Below are 21590 nucleotides of genomic sequence, written 5' to 3'. Positions count from 1 at the left end.
AGTTAGTATATTCCGGTCATCATATTGTGTAAGATGGTTAGCTCACTATCTATGCTAGTAAGCATATTGGGTGTGATCAATAACCAATTGTGTATGATAGTTACCACGATGTTTATGCTGGTTAGCATTCCCAGTATAGTATTTAACATTCCTAGTATGCTAATAAGCATAGAAAGTATGCTAGTCAAAACAAGATGTATGCTATTTACCACTCTGTATACTAGTTCGCATATCTAGTATGCTCACCGACATGCTGAGTATGTTGTTTAACACAAGTTTATGCTAGTTAGCCATCTTGGTATGTTGGGTATGTTGTTTAACATTATGAGTATGCTACCTAGTATGCCTATCATACAAAGTATGCTAATTAGCACAATATAATATACCAGTTAGCATGCTTAATAATCTATCTAGCATACATAGTATGTTGGTTAACACAATATATATGCTAACTAACACCCTTAATGCTAGTTAATATACCTAGTATGCTCATTAGCATTTTGAGGATGCTGTTTAACACAAGATTTATGCTAGTTAGCATTTCCAGTATGCTGGGTGTGCTATTTAACATAATGAGTATGCTAGTTAGCATGCCTAGTAGTCTTACATAGTATGATGGTTAACACAATATGTATGCTAATTAACAGCCTTACCTAGTATGATGTTTAACACAAGATTTATGCTAGTTAACATTCCTAGTATGCTGGGTATGTTGTTTAGCATAGTGAGTATGCTAGTTAGCATGCCTAATAATCTACCTAGCATACATAGTATGCTGGTTAACACAATATGTATGTTAATTAACACCCTTTATGCTAGTTAACATAACTAGTATGCTCACCAACATGCTGCATATGTTGTTTAACACAATGTTTATGCTATTTAGCATTCCTAGTATGTAGACTAGCATGGTGAGTATGTTGTTTGACATAATGAGTATGCTAGCTACCTTTCCTAGTATGCTAACTATCACAATGGGGGTATGCTTCTTAGCACATTCTATGCGAGTTAGCATACCTAGTATGCTAATTACCATATTGGGTATGCTCAACTACATAATGGGTATGCTAATCAACACACCTATTATACTTGTTAGCATTCATGGTATGCTAGTCAAAACCTAGTCCATGCCAGTTAGCATACCTTCTATCCTTCTTACCAAACATTCTATGTAGTTTATCATACCTCATATGCTAAAGTACACAATGATTATGCTTGTTGGTATAGCTAGTATGCTAGCTAGCATCCTGGGTATGCTGATCATAACATTTTCCATGCTAGTTAGCATACCTAGCACTCTAGTTAGCATACATAAGGAGCTAGTTAGCATACATAAGGAGCTAGTTAGCATACCATGCTAGTTAGTACACCATGTATGCTAGTTAGTGCACATGCTATGCTATTTGCATATGCTTGTTGGCACACTGAGTATGCTAATTAGAACACATGCTATGCTATTTACATATTCTTGTTGGCACACTAAGTATGCTAGTTAGCATATATATTATGCTAATGAAAACACTATATATGGTAGTCAACACACCCTATTACATGCATTTTAGGATGTTGAATGTGCTCCTTAACACTTTGATTTGTTTTCATGAACATGCCGGATGTCCCAGATAGCAATCTATAAATTCTTGTTCAGTTTCATTTATCCTAGTCTCTCAATTCCAAGTTTGATCCCCCACTCCATAGATCGGAATCCCTTTTCCTGTTCTTCTCTTAACTCAATAAACAACATAAAAATTTGAATCAACTTTTTGGTCAACAATATAACCCTCTAAAATTCACCCTCCCATCGAACCGTTTGGTAAATGAAAATTCCCAAGGTAGTACTATGGTACTAGGAAAACAAAATCCCAATCAAGTTAATCAGAGAATAAATTTTAAGCATTTGAAAGCATCATACAAATTGTTGCATACCCTTGCAAGTGTGCATTTATCAGGTCGTTCTAACCTTTTTTTGTTTAGAATATTTTAATTCCTTTTTTCTTTAGTATTAATAAAGATATCTAGTTATCTTTCAAGCCATCACATACACTTCTCTAGGCATATCCCTGTCCTTGTCCTAGGCCTTGGGTATCCAGTCTCCTCTGCCATGTGTGGAGACGTGTTACCATATACATGTGGTAGTGATGTGTGTGAACACACTAGGACCGCCGGGGCATTTTTTCCCTCTTTAGGAGGTTTTTTCCCCCGTGCATTGTATATACGCCCATCACTCTAGGGCTATCTATCTTTCCATTGCACACTAAGTAACACACTCTATATTGTGTGCCTTGAGCTTCCTTCGTCTTCTCCAAGCTGTGTGTGTTTCTCTGCAACCCTAATTCCAACAATTGGTATCAGAGCAGGTCACGTCCTCCCGGGCTTAGTCGCCAGCTGCTCCAGCACACGCCTGCTCACTTTCTCCGATTTCAGTGAGCTTTGGCGAGCATTCGCAGGTCGACAAATGTTTTGGGTGCGCTCAAAGAGCTCAGTCTGCTCAGAATTTTGATTTGGGCTCATTTCGGCCTCCGTTTCCACTACGGGCAGTATTGCACACGCTATTTCGTCATTTTGTGCAAATTTTTTGTCAGTGCCGTTTTCTGCATAACAGGTGCCTTATAGTCTTCTACGGTTTGTGCTATATAGCACAAGTTGTTCTCGCTCCATTTCTCCAATTTTTGGGCAGTTTTCACATCAGGTGCAACATTTACCATGGCTGACAACAACAACACAGATGTGTTCAAGATGTTTGCTGCTGAGGACAGGTTGGATGGGGACAACTACCCTATGTGGGCTTATATGATGCAACATGTTCTTGTGTCAAAAGGTGTCTGGAACATTGTGCAGGGCATTGATGTACGTCCTGGTTCTGAAGATGTAGGCGATATTGAGGATGTTGCAGGTCTTGATGCAAGGATTGCAGCTGTTAGAGTTGTTTTGCCTACGGCAGAACAAGCTCGTTGGGATGTTAAGGATGCGCAGGCTCATGCATTGATTGTGTTGTCTGTGAAGCGCACCATTATTCCTCACATCTGTTCAGCAAAATCTGCAAAACAGGCTTGGGATATTCTAGCAGGTTTTATGCAAGCCGCAATGAGGCTAAAATTGCTTTGCTGCGTAAAGAGCTAGAGTCGAAGATTATGCATGAGGAAGATGATATGGACACTTTCCTTGCTAGTGTCAAGGATATCAATGAGCAACTCATTTCTGCAGGTGAAGTCATTTCGGACAGTTCCCTTGTGCAGACTGTTCTTGATGCCTTACCAGATTCCTACCAGACTTTTGCTAGTACTTGGAGACTGATGACCCAAGGAAATCCTGAAGTTGTCAAGTTTGATGCATTATGCACATTGCTGTTGCAAGAGTCACTTTCTAGAAAAAACAGGACTAGGCAGCGTGCAGTTGAACAGGCTTTTATTGCTTCTCAAAGAAAGGGTGGTAACAGTAATGCAGCCACTTCTTATGGTTCTGCTGCGAGTGGCAAAAATTCTGTTCCTAATGCTTCTGCTGACAGCACTTCGTCTGGCAATTCTGGTGATAAGGGCAAAAAGAAGATGCGTTGCCATTATTGTAAAGCCAATGATCACTTGATCAAGTCGTGTCCTAAGTTGAAGGCCAAAGAGGCTAAGAAGAAAGAGGGTGGTTCCAATGCAAATGCTGGTTCCACTACAAATGCAGCCATTGTTGAGTCTTCTGTGAAAGGAGACTGTGTTGCTGATATTGATGTAGAATGGGCTTTTAGCGTAGAGTGCACTTACAATCCTGCTATCCATGATGCATGCTTGTCAGTTGCTGCAGATTCACATGTGTGGTCTTTTGACAGTGGTGCTACAAAGCACATCACCTCACATCGTGAATTGTTTACCTCTCTCGAGTCTGTCCCTCATGGGAATTTAGTCACTTGTGCCAACAATGCCTCTTATCCAGTTCAGGGAGTTAAAAAGATTGTGCTCACTGCTGCTAATGACAGTTCCTTCACACTTGTTGATGCACTTTATGTACCTGGCATCAAGAAGAATCTCTTGTCTGTATCCGCACTTGCTAGACTTGGACTTGTAGTCAAAATTGTGGATGACAGATGTACAGTTCATGATCTCAGTTTTGGTGATGAAATTGTTGCATCTGGGCTTTTGTGCCGTGGGCTGTATAAGCTCACTTTGTATGACAAGTGTGGACAAAATTTTGCAAATGCTGTTGCAGATTCAAGGGCTATTTCAGATGCAAAACTTTGGCATGCACGTTTTGGTCATCTGAATTTTGCCAGTTTGCTGCGTTTGCAGAAATCTGATATGGTTGCTTCTTTGCCGCCTCTTGAAGCACCTGTCAAACATGTTTGTGAAGGCTGTATTCTGGGTAAAATGCAACGTTCTAAGTTTCCAAAGGATGGTTCAGTTAGGGCCCCATGCAGGTTGCAGCTTGTGCATAGTGATGTTTGTGGGCCCATGCAAACTCCGTCCTTGGGAAATTACCTGTACTTCGTGACTTTCATTAATGATTACTCCAGGCATGCATGGGTATTTCCGCTTAAAGCGAAGTCCGAAGTTTTTATGTGCTTCAAACAATTTTTGGCTATGGCTGAAAATGTCTCAAAATGTACTATGGGCACCCTCCGTTCCGATCGAGGGGGGGAGTATATGTCTCATGAATTTAATGCATTTCTGGCTAGTCGTGGGATAAAACACCAATGTACAGTGCCTTATACACCTCAGCAAAATGGTGTTGTTGAGAGGAAAAACAGGTCACTAACGGAAATGGCACGATGTATGGTCAAAAGTCAAGCTTTGCCGCATTCTTTTTGGCTTGAGGCCATCATGTGTGCCACTTATGTACTTAACAGGTGTCCTACGAAAGCTTTGCAGTCTATTACTCCATATGAAGCATGGCATGATAGAAAGCCTTCTATTGAGCACATGCGTGTTTTTGGTTGTTTGGCATATGCTTTGGTGCCACAAGTGCAGCGCAGAAAATTGGATGATAAGGCTGTCAAATGTATTTTTGTTGGTTATAGTTCTGAAAGCAAAGGTTACAGGTTGTATCATCCGCAAACAAAACGTATTCTGGTTTCACGGGATGTAGTGTTTGTGGAAGATTCTGTTCAGCCCTTGCTGTCATGTACTAGAGACAGTAATGTAAGCTCACAGGACATTTATGACACTTTGTTGCCTCTTTTCAGTGGTGGAAATACGAATGTAAGTTCCAATGAGGCAAATGTACAGCCTATGGGGGTTTCTGAAAATGTTTTAGAACAGCCTATTATTGATGCAGATGTACATGATGTACTTGGTGAGGAAAGGGCTGAAAATGAGCAGGCTAGAGGTATGCCAAAATGGTTGGTGCACACTTTGCGTGACAGTAAATTGGATGCACCTTTATCTAGTTGTACTCGTTCAGGCTCTCGCCATGCATCTTATGCATTAGATTGTTATGCTTTGGCTGTGTCTAGTTTACATGATGTTGAGGAGCCTCTGTCTTTTGATGAAGCACAGAATTCAGAAAATTGGATTGCTGCCATGAAATCAGAATATGATGCACTTATAGAGAATGACACATGGACTTTATGTGATTTGCCTCCTGGCAAAAAGGCCATTGGTACGAAGTGGGTTTACAAGTTGAAACGCAAGCCGGATGGTGAGATCGATCGCCATAAGGCTCGACTTGTTGCAAAGGGTTATGCACAACAAAAAGGCATAGATTATGAAGAGACTTTTGCTCCCACTTGTCGTATGACTACTGTGCGTTTTCTATGTGCATTGGCAGCTCATTTTGGTTGGGATGTACATCAATCAGACATTGTTACTCCTTTCTTGAATGGTGACATATTTGAGGAAGTTTATGTAACGCAGCCTCGCGGTTTTGTCATAAAAGGACAAGAGGACAAAGTGTGCAAATGTAAGAAGGCTTTGTATGGGTTGAAGCAATCTCCTCGTGCTTGGTATGAGAAAGCTGACACTCATTTGGTTAAACGAGGCTTTCGTAACAGTCCAACAGAAAGCACATTGTATGTAAAGCGTGAGGATGATGTATTTCTCATTGTGGTTCTTTATGTTGATGATTTGCTGATCACTGGACCAAATGAGAGACATATTGCTGAATTTAAGGCTGATTTGAATGCTACTTTCAAGATGAAAGATTTGGGGCTGTTGCATCATTACTTGGGTATACAGTTTAAGCAGTGTGATGGTGGTATTGCCTTGTGTCAGAAAAGTTACATAGAGACATTGCTATGTAAGTTTGGACTTGAGGATTGCAAACCTATTGCCACTCCCATGGAAACAGGTTTGAAGTTGAGTCTACATGATGCTGGCGATCCTGCTGATGTCACTCTTTACCAAACTGCTATTGGCTGCCTCATTTATGTATGCAGCACGAGGCCAGATATTCAGTTTGCAGTCTCGCAGGTCAGCAGATTTATGCATAGCCCAGGTCTAAGCATTGGCAGGCTGTCAAGAGGATTTTCCGCTACCTTAGTGGCACTTTACATCTTGGCTTGTTTTATCCCAAGGGGGGATCATTGCCGCCAGACTTACATGCTTTTTCGGACTCAGATTGGGCTGGTTGTTTTGACACGCGAGTGTCCACAAGTGGTTTTTGTTTCATGCTTGGCAGTTCATGTATATCATGGTTGAGCAAGAAGCAACCTACTGTGGCCACTTCGAGTTGTGAGGCTGAGTACAGGGCAGTTTTCACAGCTACGGTTGAGTGTGTATGGCTCAGACGCCTTATGGCTGACTTGGGTGTTGGACAGGACACTGCCAACACTATCTACACTGACAGTCAGAGCGCATTGGCAGTTGCGAGGAACCCAGTTTTTCATGCTCGCACAAAGCACATTGAGGTGCATTACCACTATGTCAGGGAGAGGCTCTCAGCAGGAGAGATCAGCTTGGCTTATGTGCCAACACAGGACAACCTTGCAGATCTTTTCACAAAGGCATTGTCTCGTGAGAAGCTTGAAGCTTTCCACAAAGCTTTGGGCTTACTCCCCTTTGTGGACTGATCCTGTCCTCAGGGCATGGCACTTCCCTTTACTCATGTGCCAGCTCTCGTTCACCGCATCACTCCAGGGGGGATTTGTTACCATATACATGTGGTAGTGATGTGTGTGAACACACTAGGACCGCCGGGGCATTTTGTCCCTCTTTAGGAGTTTTTTTCCCCCGTGCATTGTATATACGCCCATCACTCTAGGGCTATCTATCTTTCCATTGCACACTAAGTAACACACTCTATATTGTGTGCCTTGAGCTTCCTTCGTCTTCTCCAAGTTGTGTGTGTTTCTCTGCAACCCTAATTCCAACAAGACGGCGCCTTCACACAATTTCCAATTCATATTTTTCTTTATCTTATTTGAAAAAGGCTTACAAAATTAATCTATTCTATGTTCCCTTTTAGGTAAAAAATCCGATAAGCACAATAAATGTCCGACTGATGAGGACAATAACAAGATAGCCCATTTAGATTCCTAACCTTTCCAAGGTTCCTTTTCACCAAACAATTAGAAGATTCCTTTAATTAAGTGACATCTTCTTCTCTTATCCGATCTCTTTTTGCATCCATTTTCTTTCTTTCATTCTCATTGGTATTAGGCCTATCCGGGACTAGTCCAATTTCCAGAGACATCTGTGGGTCCTCCCACTCGATCAAGACTCACTCGCATCCATTCCCAATTTCAAGGTATTGAATGCATCCGAGCTCAAAATATAGACCAATAGTTATCAATCCTAGCCAGAAAGAACCATCCACGGTTGCATCCCACATGTAAATACCTTCGCCAGCCTTTTTCTAAACATTTAAGACAAATTTCACAATTAAACATTCTATGTTGTGCTAGGGCTATCCATGTCAAAACCTCTTGTTAAAAGTTTTAATCCTAGTTGAAATTTAGATTAGGTTCATTGAGTTATAATCCCTTAGTTACTATTTCCTTTTAATGTGCACTAGAACAAGACCTTAAGAAAACAACGAGTCTCTTGAGAGTTAAGACTTTTGTCTCGACATAAGTTTCAATTTAACCCCCATCTTGGACGAATCGCATTTGTTTTCTTTGCATCATTTTCCATCCATGGGGCATCTCCATGGAAGCGGTGGGAGTTTTATGTTCAAGCAACATGGTCATGAAATCCATGAAGCTATCCCCTTGCTCCTCCCTTAGTAATTGCAAAACAAACTTGAAATTAAAAATGCATATGCTCTCTATAATGACCTTTGCTTTGGTATGAACAATGAGTTGTAAACACAAAACTTTAGGTTGCACCAACTTGTAGTCTTAGGGAAAATAAGCATAAAACTTCCCTTTTTTAATTATACAAGAGTTGAATGATTGGTTATGTAAAGGTGGAACCCTTCCATGCACGATAGTGCAGGAGTAAAAAATTGCAAAGCTCCTAAGAGTGGACATGCTAGTGTAGTGAAAAATGCTCATGCAATAGAGTATGAATGATTAACAAACTATTTTTTCAGATGGGATTTAGGCTTATCTCGGCTATTTTGGAGAGGATTAATCACATAGCTAGGAGAGACTTAAAGATTTGGGGTTTTTTCAATTGACGAGGGGGTGGGGGGGAGGATAACCTTACTTGGAATGGGAATCCTCCTTTCAAAAAACTCCTTTGATTATGATAAAATTAAAACTCAACTTCCTCTTGAGAAAATTAGATATAAACTTAATTATATCACTATAATTCTTACACATGCAATTTACAGAGAGGGAATTACAAGAGGCTTGGCTATGGCTTCCCCAATCTTTCTCTACAACTCACTCTCTAGTTTGCATCTTAAAAATGGAGGAGAGAAGTGTAAAATAAGAAGAGAAGCCCTCTTTTTATGCACATTTATGATAAGTTCCTTTACTCATCTCGATAGCTTATCTTCCTTATCAATAAGTTATTTTTATTTATCTTGATAACTTATCTTCCTTTTCAAAAAAATTACAACAAGTTACTTATTCACGTTATCGTTAACTTATTTTTCCTTTTTTCTTATCTTATATTTTTTCATGCTAGTTTTCTTGAGTTGAAAAGCTAATTTCTCATGCATTGCTTATGCCCATGTTCCCATGGTATAAGCCTAAAGTGTCTCGTGAGTAAAATTTGATGCTTTGATTTAGCCCAAATTTACTTGAACTATGCTTGATTTTTTTTTCTCGAGTCAGTGGCTTAGATGTGTTTTTCAAGAGTAAAGGCTAGGAGGAGGCCCTTACAAACTCCCCAACAAAAAGAAAAAGCTATCTTAAGCTGATAACTATAAAGGAAGCTATCTTAAGCTGATAACTATAAAGGAAGGTGGTAGTTTTCAATTGCAAGTTACACCTTTGACCTCTAGGCTACACTAATTAATTCTTTGCTAGTTTGCTCATTGATAACATCTCTCACAATAATCTTACCTTCATTTTTCTCTTTTCTTTCTATCTTTTTGTCAAGAAATTCTTAGGATTATCGCTTTTAATCCCCAAGGGTGTCTCTTTGATCATTTTCATTACTTTATTTATGGATCGATAGCAAGAGTTGGTTTTATCGTTGGCCATTCATCATCTTCAACAAGCAAGTGAATCTCTAAGGATAAATTTTGTGGAGCGGTATGAGCATCTTCTCTTTCCTCACTTGGGTACTTCAGTAGCACAAACTAAATGATGGACGTTTCAAGCCATAACAAGGGTGACACTTTGGGATTGAGATTACTTTTGTAACAATGTTTGCTTGGCTATGGTTAGCGAAGGTATGGGTTTGGGCCCTTGGTATTACTGTCTATTGAGAACAATGCATCATGGGTTCTTTAAACGAGTCTTTTTTCTTGCACATTTCCTTCCTCACTAAAGGATTTGCCTTTATCCTAATTTTGGCTTGCCTCTTAGAGGTCCTTTTGACATATCACCTCATGTTGATGAGGCGGGTGTTATGATAATATGCCAAATTATTCCAATAAATGAGTTACTTAATATGTGCCTTGCTTATGATAGTTGCTTTTGTGATCATATGATGGATGGGCTTATTGACTTGTAAAAAATTATATCTTCATTGTATCTCTTAACAAGTTCATCGTATATTAAGATCTTGGTTCTTATCTTGAGTCCTTCTTTCTTTGATTTCTCTTTATCACGTAGTTAGCTTCGTTCTTAGCTTTCTATATTTGGCATTGTGGCTGTCCTTGAGAAAATTATAGATATAAATATTATATATATATATATATATATATATATATATATATATATATATATATATATATATATATATATATATATATATATATATATATATATATATATATATATATATATATTGCATTTGCATCCAACGGCCCAAGTTACAAGATTTAAAGGATCGCACTGATCTTGTTATTATTTAACAAAAATAGTCGTATTACAAAAAAAAAGTTACATTACTTGAGTGGCACAAAAGTTTAGTAAGATCAAGCTTGTACTTAATTGATTTCATGGGCTAGCATGGCTCAATTTGATTAAAAAAAATAGGAAAATTCTCATCCAAGAAAGATGAGAAAATTGAGAAACAGGGTGTTCTCAATCTTCCCAGGAAGCATCTTCAACGGGAAGATACATCTATTCTACAAAGAGAGAGCACTTGCCTTTCTTAGCGTATAGCTAGACTTTTTCCAAGAATTTTCAAAATATGGCGTTCATGTTGTTCTTGATCTTCTTGGGTGTTTGAAAATATGAGATTGTCATAAAATAAGTCCACAAAAAAATTATCTAGCTCTTTTTTGAAAGGTCACTCATGAGACGATTAAAGGTGGTAGGGTTATCTAGATCAAAAGACATGAATTTGAACTCATAATACCCAAACATTATATTTAAAGCTATTTTAGGGGTATCTTCTTTTTTGATCCCAACTTGCTTGTAGCCTAATTTGAGATCGATCTTGGAGAAATATCTGGCATCCTTTTCTTTTAGTTGAATAGGCACATCATCGCCCATGCCTAGAAATGGACATGGTTGCACAGATTTGAGTAGGGTCTTAAAATCCTTTTCACGCCCAAAATCCTTTACGAGGTCTAGAGTAGGTGGCATATGATTTGATATAGGGACAACTTGAGGTGTTGGTGACACTCGTGCATCAAGAAGCACAAGATTTGAGGCGTTAGTTACTGACCAGTCCTGAGAATTATATCTTTTGGGAGCTTACATGGCATATTTTTATGGATGTTGCAAGAAAACCCACTTTCTCTTACTGATAGGTTCATAAATCTTTCAAATACGCAAGGATAGATTTAAAATTATTTAAAAATTAGACATTTCAAAAGATGGATTCTCTTTATCACGTTGAAAAAAATTCATTTAGGGAAATAATTAACGGTCAAGGGAAGTACTTCTTTATTATTTTCTAATTGCTAAGTTCTTCCATTTTGCATTCTTGAGAGGATTGCCCTTAAAATCCCTAGGGTTAACAATGATGAAAAATAAAAAATTGACTTGCAAGCCCATATAGAAATTTTTGAATTTGTCTCCAAGGGGTATGTCTAAAGGGACCATCAGACACATTCATTAGTGGTTAGATACATATTTACCCATAAGGAAGATTGTTTATTAATATTTGAATCTTTCTTTCTTAGGTAGGGTCATAAGACTTGACAATACAATAACATGTAGGACCTAGTCCCAATTCTTCTTTTTTTGTCACCATTTCTAGATGGAGTTAACCAAATCATAGTCATGGCCCGCAAGGTGTTATTCAAGTTATAATGTATTGGGTCTCTTATATTTATAGAATTTCTAGATGGAGTTAACCAAATCATAGTCATGGCCCGCAAGGCGTTATTCAAGTTATAATGTATTGGGTCTCTTATATTTATAGAATTTCCAATTCTCCCTTTTCTTTTCTACAGTTGTTACTTCCCTTTTGTTCTTGCATAATTCTGATAACTTCCTCTTCTCGAGAGTTCCATGTTATTTTTGTCAACACATCACTCTCTTTCTACAAATATAACATACTTAAAACCTTAAGTCGGCCAAGGATAAAAACTGCACTATGATACCACTTGTGAGGGCCATGCCAAGGACCGCCAGCTACAATGTTCTCACACAACTACATCGCAATTCCTGACACCCCTCCCGCTTGAGACTGACATCAAGATATGACTCCTCCTACTCTTTGATGCCAGCTCAAGGGGGTGCTAACATTTACTTTTCATACACGGATCTCTTAAACCCGAGAAATACTTCCTTATCAAATCGACTTTTCAATGCAAAGTCATCAGATTAAATTTGAACTCAATCTTCTAGGGTCACAGGTGCCTTTTTCTTGATTATGATCAAGCACAACCATCAATGACTTCCCTTAAGATGACTGCTATTGCTAACTACACGAACACCTCATTCTTACGTTTGATTCCCGGGGCACTTTGTAGATTAAAATCCCTTTTCCCATTTCAACTTAACTTAATAAACAACATAAAGATTTGAATCAACTTTCTGGCCAACGATATAACCCTCCGAAATCCACCCTCCCACCAAACCATTTGGAAAATGCACATTCCTAAGGTAGTACTATGATACTTGGAAAAAGAAAATACAATCAAGTCAACCAGAGAATAGATTTCAAGCATTTGAAAGCAACATGCAAAATATTGCATACCCTTGTGAGTGTGCATTTATCAAGTCGTTCCCATATTTTTTTGTTTAGAATATTTTAACTTCTTTTTTCTTTAATATTATTAAAGTTATCTAGTTATTTTTCAAGCAATCACATATACTTCTCTAGGTATATCCCTATGCTCATCCCAAGACTCGTGTATCATGTCTCCTCCGCCACGTGTGGAGGTGACACCTTTACACAATTTTCAATTCTTAATTTTCTTTATCTTGTTTGGGAAAGGCTTACAAGATTAATCTACTCTATGTTCCTTTTACATAAATAATCTAAGAAGTAGAGCAAATATCCAATTGATGAGCAAAATTGCGGGATAACCCATTTAGGTTCCTAGCTTTTCCAAGATTATTTTTATCAAACAATTAGAAGAGTTTCTTAATTAAATCATAGCTTCCTCCCTTATCCAATCTCTTCTTGGATCCATTTTCCTTCCTCCATTCCCATCAGTACAAACCTACCCGGACTAGGACAATTTCTAAACGCATCTGCGTCGCCATTGGTCGGGACTCACTCCCATCCAATCCCAATTCCAGGGCATTGAATGAACTCGAGCTCAAAATATAAACCAACATTTATCATTTCTAGCTAGAAAGGACGATCCCCCATTGCATCCCATAGATAAACACCTGCGTTGACCTTTTTTCAAACATTTAAAACAGATTTCACACTTAAATATTCTTTGTTATTCTAGGGCTATCCACGTCAAATCTTCTCAATAAAGTTTTAATATTAGTTGAAATTTAAATTAAGTTCATTGAGTTATATTCCCTTAGTTCCTATTTTCTTTTAATGTCTACTCAAACAAGACCTTACGAAAACAATGAGTCTCTTGGAGTTAAGATTTTTGTTACGACCTAAGTTTCAATTTAATCCCATCTTGGACAAATCCCATTTGTTTTCTTTGCATCAATTGCCATCCATGGGACATCTCTAAGGAAGCGGTGAAAGTTTTATTTTCAAGCAACACGGTTATGACATCCATGAAGCTATTTCCTTCCTCCTCTCTTTGTAATTACAAAACAAAGTTGAAAGTAGACAAACTTAAAATGAACAATGTATATGCTCTCTATGATGACCTTTGCTTTGGTGTGAACCATGAGTTGTAAACACAAAACTTTAGGGTGACCCAACTTGTCGTCTTAGAGAAAATAATGGTTAAACTTCCTTTGTTTGATTAGACAAGTGTTGAATGATTGATTATGTAAGAGTGGAACCCTTCCATGCATGGTAGTGTAAGAGAAAAAAATGCAAATCTCCTAAGAGTGGACATGCTAATGTAGTGAAAAATGTTCATGCAATGGAGTATGAATGATTAACAACTTATTCTTCAAGATTGGATTTAGGCTTACCTTTGCTACCGTGGAAAGAATTAATCACGTAGCTAGGAGAGGCTTAAAGATTTGGGATCTTTCCAGCTGGAAAGAGGCAGGGGAAGGATAACCTAACTTGAAATTGAAATCCTCGTTTCAAAAAATTCCTTTGATTATGATAAAATCACCCTTCAAAACTTAACTTCCTCTTGAGAGAATTAGATATAAGCTTGATTATATCACTAAAAATCTTACACACGTACTTTATAGAGAGGGAAAAACAGATTCTATTTCTCCATTTAACTTGAATGCATAATCAAAGAAAAAGTCATGAGCCTTTCATGAGAGCATTTCTTTTGGTGAAATTATAATGTCTATTATGAAAAATATGGTTAGTTTCAAGTTTAACAAAAAAAAATCAATACTTTATTGCCTTTGATTTATAAATCTATCCCAATTAAGTAATTTAGGTAAGAGATTAAGAGTAACTTGAAAGTCAATAAGAACGTTTTGTGGGGGTTTCAGGTGTAAGTATAGATATTAGTCACCATTTATCATGCATACTATTTAGATAAGTATGATCTTCAGGCACCTATGGATAAAGAGAGTGATATCTATTCTCTCTATGCCATATTAGCATGGTACTCTAAAGAACTTGAAATTATGAAACTTGAATCAACATCATAGTTAATGGTTAGCAACATTGTTAGTTAACAAGAAAAAATAATAATTTGTTCTTTGAAGTAAGAGAAAAGCTTGCTTATGGAAACATGAGATCTTAAGCGTGAATTAACTTAGAATGAAAAGTAACCCAATTTCTTCAAGATGTGAAATAGCATGAAGATGACAAGAAAAAATTACCTTGATGTATGTATAGTAGAGTCTTCTCTTAGCTTTGAAAATTAATAAAGAAGCTTGGTGACGTTGTCGACCCTCTCATTCTTCACCTTCACTTGAAGACTACAAATTGTGCTACTTGGAATGAGAGAAGGGAATGAAACAAGGGAGGTTCAAGCTATGGAAATCTTGAGAGTTAAGAGACAAGAGAGGGAGAGTGTAATGAAAAAAAGAAGATCAAGTTATGGCAAGCTTGGTTATGGTGTTGGAGAGGAGGTGTGCATTGGAGGTGTGTGTTGCAAGAGGCTTCGCTATGGATTCCCCAAGCTTTCTCTACAACTAATTCTCTAGTTTACGTCTTAAAAATGGAGGAGAGAAGTGTAAAATGAGAAGAAAAGCCCTCTTTTTATGCACATTTTTTATAAGTGCCTTTACTCTTCTTGATAGCTTATCGATAAGTTCTTTCTACTTATCTTGATAACTTATCTTTCTTTTCAAAACTTTTTCAAAAAGTTATTCACCCTATCATTATCTTATCTTTCTTTTTCCTTATCTTATCTTTTTTTATGCTAAATTTTTTTTAGATGAAAAGATAATTTCTCATGCATTGCTTTATGCCCATGTTCCCATGGTGTAATCTAAAGTATCTTGTGAGTGACTTTGGTGCTTTGATTAAACCAACTTTACTCAAACTATCCTTGAATTATTTTTATTATTATAATTATTATTATTTTTCTTGAGTTAGTGGCTTGGATGCATTGGTCAAGAGTAAAGACTAGGAGTATGCCCTTACAACTATGATGACTAGCATACATAATAGCATGTATGCTAACTATCATAAGTAGGTGTACTAGCTAGCATATAGAGTACCATGTATGCTAACTAGCATAGCTGGGTATGCTGGCCACTATAGCCACTATACTAGCTAGCATACAGACTTTGCTAACTAGCATACAAAGCATAACTAGCATGTATGCTAACTAGCATACACATTAGAATTTATGCTAAGTAGCATAACTAGGTATGCTAACTAGCATAAGTGGGTATGGTAACTAAACGTAATATGCTAGCCACCATACCCTCTATGCTAACTATCAGACACACTCTGCTAACTAGTATACATAGCATAATTAGCATGTATGCTGACTAGCATGCATGGTAACTAGCATAATCAAGTATGATAACTAGCATACATATTACCATGTATTCTAACTAGCATACATGGGTATGTTAACTAGCTTATATAGTACCATGTATGCTAACTAGCTTAAGTGGTTATGCTAACTAGCATACGTAGTAGAATGGGTATACGATGGGATGGCATCTTGACCGTTGTAGTGATTTCCTGTACTTCTAGTGGAAGACCACAATGAGTACACTGGTTAATCACATCCCCATCATATACCCCTCCAATGCTTTCCATAAATGTGTCCATAGCTAATTTATAGAGGGCAGTGGAGAAGAAGGAGCCTTGTAGCATCTTGCTTATATGCATGGGTAGTTGCAATTGACTTTCACATGCATGCACTTTTGCTTCTTGCACCTCCACCTTAATCTACAAACCAAATAAAAGAGAAGCATGGTAAGTACATAGGTTAGTTTCGTACATATTCCAAACATAAGGTGCAAGCTCAAATGTCACAGACACTTACACGATGACAAGTTATGTCAATTTCAGGTGTTCTCATTGTGAGGAAACCCCAAACCATCTAGTGTTTCTGTTTTCACTTTGAGCTCTATTTTCCTCTTTACATCCACAATGTGGCTCTGTAGTAAACTCTACAATTCATTGTCAGCATCACAAAGCTTCTGTCTCATAGCAACCACAACTAGGCTAACCCTAGCATTGCTTGCTTTGAAAATTCTTTGCAGCTTCAAACTTCTATCTTGCATACATGAGATGATTTTTAGCATACAAACCCCTTGACAAATGAAGAGTTGATCTCCATGTTGGTTGGGGCCTTCTGGTACACCCTATAGAGCAAATAATATGATACATACAAAGCACCATCACCATATCTGATAAAAAATTGCGAAGAGAGTAATATATTTCACAAATCCATATAAAATTGATGTTATTACGACTATGATGTTAATATGACTCTGATGGAGTTTGGATTGCTGCATTTTTGTCTACAAACTATAAGAATCCATGACTAGGATGCTTCTTTGCATGCATTTGGATACTTATGAGATTTACTACACATTGTACAAGCCAAGGACAATATCATGAGTGCTAATTTGCTTAATACTCCATGGCCAAATTTGTGGTAATAGAGCCTAATGAGGGTTAATGAGTAGCTAACTTATTTGGATTAATTAGCACCATCATTATTTTGCTTCAGAAATCAATTGTGAGGTTGTCAAATGAAATTATGCTCTTGGGCATGAGTCCTATAGACCATTAATTTCTTTGGCTAGTCAAGATTTGTTAGGTGAAAATTAGAACATTACTAGTGACTGTAGCTTTTCCATCATTTGCATTAAATTACTCCATTGTCTTCTAGGTGGATCCATTAGAAGCTAGAGAGAGAGAGAGAGAGAGAGAGAGAGAGAGAGAGAGAGAGAGAGAGAGAGAGAGAGAGAGAGAGAGAGAGAGAGAGAGAGAGAGAGAGAGAGTTGTGGTGCCTTACACAATGCTTGACCGGGTAGGGTGATATGACGTGAAATGCTCCTCAGGTTCTCACAAACACAGAGAAAGAAAGAGCATCTAGTTTTGTTGGGGGTTCCATCGTTGCAATAGCTCCAATGACCAACAAAATTATCAATCCGGAGGGATGAGCTACCCGGCTAGGGCATGGAAACACTCACACGATTAGTGAGCTAATCATGGAAACACAAATGGTTAACTCTATGAGGTGAGCTTCTCAACCTATGGAGGAGCTAAGCTGCAATAAAGGGCAATCTCCATATCCACTTCTCTTCACCTCCAATCAACCCAATCACACACACTACGATTGCAAGATGCACACAACACTAATCCTATCATGCAACACACTAATCGCAAGCACACACACATAGATCTATCAAGCACCACACTCCAATCAAACCTACATGCACACACAAGAAAAAGAGGGCAATCACACAAGATTAGAGAGGGATTAACCATTAATTATTAGTTAAGATCTAGTTAATCTAAGCATCATTGGCAATCATAAGAAGTAAGAGAGAGGCATAGTGAGAGAGAATGAATCATTGATTAGTGTTAATCAAGTCTCATGATCAAGGAGAAGCTCAAGGACTCCATAGCCACACACCTCAAGAGCTCACACCAAAGAGTGCTCTCAAAAAATGATCTTGAGAACCCTAATTTCTTCTACACACTACCTTATATACCTAGGGTAAAAATATGCAATGTCCGGGCGCCCAACGCCTTTAGGGCTCACCACTTACTGAATTTGCAACCTAGGCACAGTAAGTGACCTATTCTTTACAACTTGGAACTCCCATTGAGCCCGTAACACATTAGAATATTACAATGGATTGAAATAAATCGGGAATTTACAATACATTACCATTCTGGAAAAACGTGGAAAATGTTAACTCCAATCTTTACTGCTTCTTTGGATTGATCCTCGATGTGCATTCGTACGTCTCCAGTCTTTAGCACCTTCTGTTAATTGACGTTGACTCAGTTAACATTTCCCCCTTCCGATTTTAGTGCCCATCCTCGAGCACTGTTAAAAAATTTCCGTGGAGGCTGTGGAAGGTTTTTGATTGGTTTTTGATGGGCTGATCATCTTCATTTGTCGTTGGATTTGTTGATGAGATTCAATTTGTTGCAACATCTTCATTGGTGTGAATATGTATGATGTGAGAGATGATGTTGCATTCGTCCGTTGTAATAGCATAATGATGAGGTTGCTATTTATTTATGAAAAGTATGTACAAGGGAAATAGATTGATGAGGTTTTAAATTAGAGTCTAATACGTGGATGACCAAAGGGAAAAAACCCATTGGGAAAAAAGTGCCTTTGGGATACGCGCATTATTGGAGTACTTATTAGCATGGAAATATTAATAAAGTACTCAAGGGATTATTTGCTGATAGATATGGAATTAAAAAGGCAGCAAATATGAAAGGGTAGCATGATGGAACATTGGTTTGCCTCTTGTAGTCCACTCAAGGTGCATAGGTGGAAGCAAAAAAAGAGTGTCTAATGAATATGTCCAATGATGGGACATCCTATTTATGCATACACAAAAATGCATGGGAAACAATATAATGTGCAAGAATGATTTTGAGGGGTTATTCAAAAAGATGGTGTAGCTATAAAAGCATTTGACATGGATTTGCAAGCTGGCACCCCTTTAAGAATGGTTTATGTTGACGAGGATATGTGCTCTCATCTTACTGTGCACTGTGCATGAGTGTTGGACTCTATGACACTCCACCAATTCTAAGTTAATAGACTTTGACTCTTATGCTCATCTCATCCAGCATGAGCGACACGAATTAGATATGCTCAACTCTTCCAGCTTGAGCGTAAGTGTAACGGAATTGGCCTATTTAATTTGAGAGTAGCGGAAATTAATGAGAGTACTTTTGAGAAATGACTTTGTGAGCATAGCGGGTGAACATAATTAAAGATAGAAACATAATCGTAGGAATTAGTTAACTTGGCATGAACAATACTTTTGCAAGAGAGAGAATTTAGAGAACATGACAACAATTGAGCACCGGATTTATGTGGAGCCAGTCCCCCCTCCAATAGGCATTTGTATTATGATTTCTCCCATTAAGAGAGACTTGTTACAATACAATCTTTGTGTTCCTTGTGACCTAGGTGATGCAATGAAGATGGAAAGCTTCATGCATCACAAACATAACATAAACTTGAAGAAAGCTTTAACTATCCCAAGCCTCAGTCCCAAGACCTCAAACGCCTTCGAAGGTGGAGAGAGCTAGCAGGGAATGAGGGTAGGGAAGAGGAAGAAGAAACATTTCGTAGGAGAAAGAATTAGTTCCTCACTTATCATAACTCTTGTTGCTAGCATACATAATAGCATAGTAATGAAGAAGAAGGAGATGGAAAGATTAAGCATTGAATCATGGCTCTTGGTTGGATTTGCACTCCATATCCAACAGTGTTGGTGTAGGCTCTCAACCTCTACTTGCTTGGAGAAGGAGAGGGAGGCTCTTGCACTTTGCATAGAACACAATGAGAGTGTTTGTGAGTGTGTGTGTGGGTAAGTATACCCCCTAAGCAACCCTCTAGCTTGCTTGGGTCGACCCCCTCTTGTAGCTCATGCTTGAAGCTCATTGGACCCCTCCAGGCCTAGCCAATCACAAGCAGGAGGCATTACAAGCAGAAAGGGTAGCCTTGAGACAAGTGTCCCCCTTTCCCTTTTGAGAGAGAGGGCTAGATAAATGCTAAATCAATTAATTAAATCTCCTAAATTATTATTGGACTCCTTGGGTGGCCAACCATTAGGCTTCAGGCACACCATCAGGGCAACATGAGGAGGAATTTGATAAGTGTCCCTTTTGCTTTCTTTGTACCATGCATGCCTTGTGTGAGTGTGTGGGTGTTCTCTCTCGTCCCCCCTCATGTAGGGATCGCCCCCTCCTTGTAGGGATTGAATCTTTGACTTTTTGACACCTCAAGCCCCTCATGCATAGGCCCAATTCCCACCACAAGCTTGGCTCATAAGCACTTTAAGCTTGGGCTGGGTTCTCACCTCAAGTGCAACCCTAGCATCTCAAGCATGTCAAGCACCTCAAGCATCTCAATAATTAAGCACCTCAAGAATCTCAAGAACCTCAATCATCAAGCACCTCAAGCACCTTAGTCATCAAGCACGACAAGTACCTCGAGCTGGGTCGGGTTCTCGCGCCTCAAGCTCAGCCCTAGCTTACCTAAGGTCAAAGGCCTTTTACACACATTATTGGAGGTCTTCAATGAAGCTAACCATAAGGTCTTATGCTCCATTTTTTAGCCTTGATCTTTGATAGACCATCTCTCATTTGGGTCCCTTTACCATTGGCCCCGTGTTGAGATAGATCTATAAGCACATGTCTATATCTCAACACTTGTTCTAGTTTATTCTCCCACATTAAGTGATCAATTTAATATGAGAAAATCATTTGGATTGGTGAGATATTATATTTTATGACATTACCTCTCTCTTGAAATCATAGTCGTCCTTGGCTATGAGGTAGAAGAGATAAAGCCTTAGTCATTAATCAATTTTACTTAGCGGGTAGAGGATCCCTTTTTACCCTACGACATCTTTCCAAGATGGATGACTAATCCATTTGGTGCTTGGGAGACATAGCTGCCGCAAGCATGTCTGCTCTTTATTCCATTTCATTCTCCCAAGTAGGGTGACAAATTCTATTGGTGTTTGAGAGACATCGTCATCACAAACATGATTCTAAGCATGCATACTAGTTAAATTTGTGCACAACTAAAAAGAGGACTAGTCTTATAGGACAAAAACATGAGTCATTTAAAAGAAATTTTTACATTTGCTTACTCTAATGTAGCATTGTAAGCATTGACAAGGTTCATACTATCCTTAAGTTGTATTCCTTGCATCCATCTAGCATCTTCAAAAGGATAATTTTTGAACTTAATAAGATACCGTCGGATAATCTTACCATGTCGTAGTACCTTGTCTTCATGCTGAAGAACAACTTAGGGTTGTAGCACCTCTTCTTGGTCTTCAACTTCGGGAGGGTCTTCAATAATTGGTTCAGTTGGTGGCTCTCCTTTGTAGGGCTTAAGTAGGCTTACATGAAAGGCATTGTGTATGAGCCAATGGTTGGGCAACTTGAGTTGATAAGCCGTCTCATTGATGGGCTTCAAGATTTGGAAAGGACCATAGTATCTTTTTGCTACTTTAGCAT

The sequence above is a fragment of the Adiantum capillus-veneris genome, chromosome 19, assembly GCF_014529385.1.
Source record: "Adiantum capillus-veneris isolate H3 chromosome 19, ASM1452938v2, whole genome shotgun sequence".
In the NCBI taxonomy this organism is placed as follows: Eukaryota; Viridiplantae; Streptophyta; class Polypodiopsida; order Polypodiales; family Pteridaceae; genus Adiantum; species Adiantum capillus-veneris.
Note: the sequence above shows the minus strand (reverse complement) of the source record.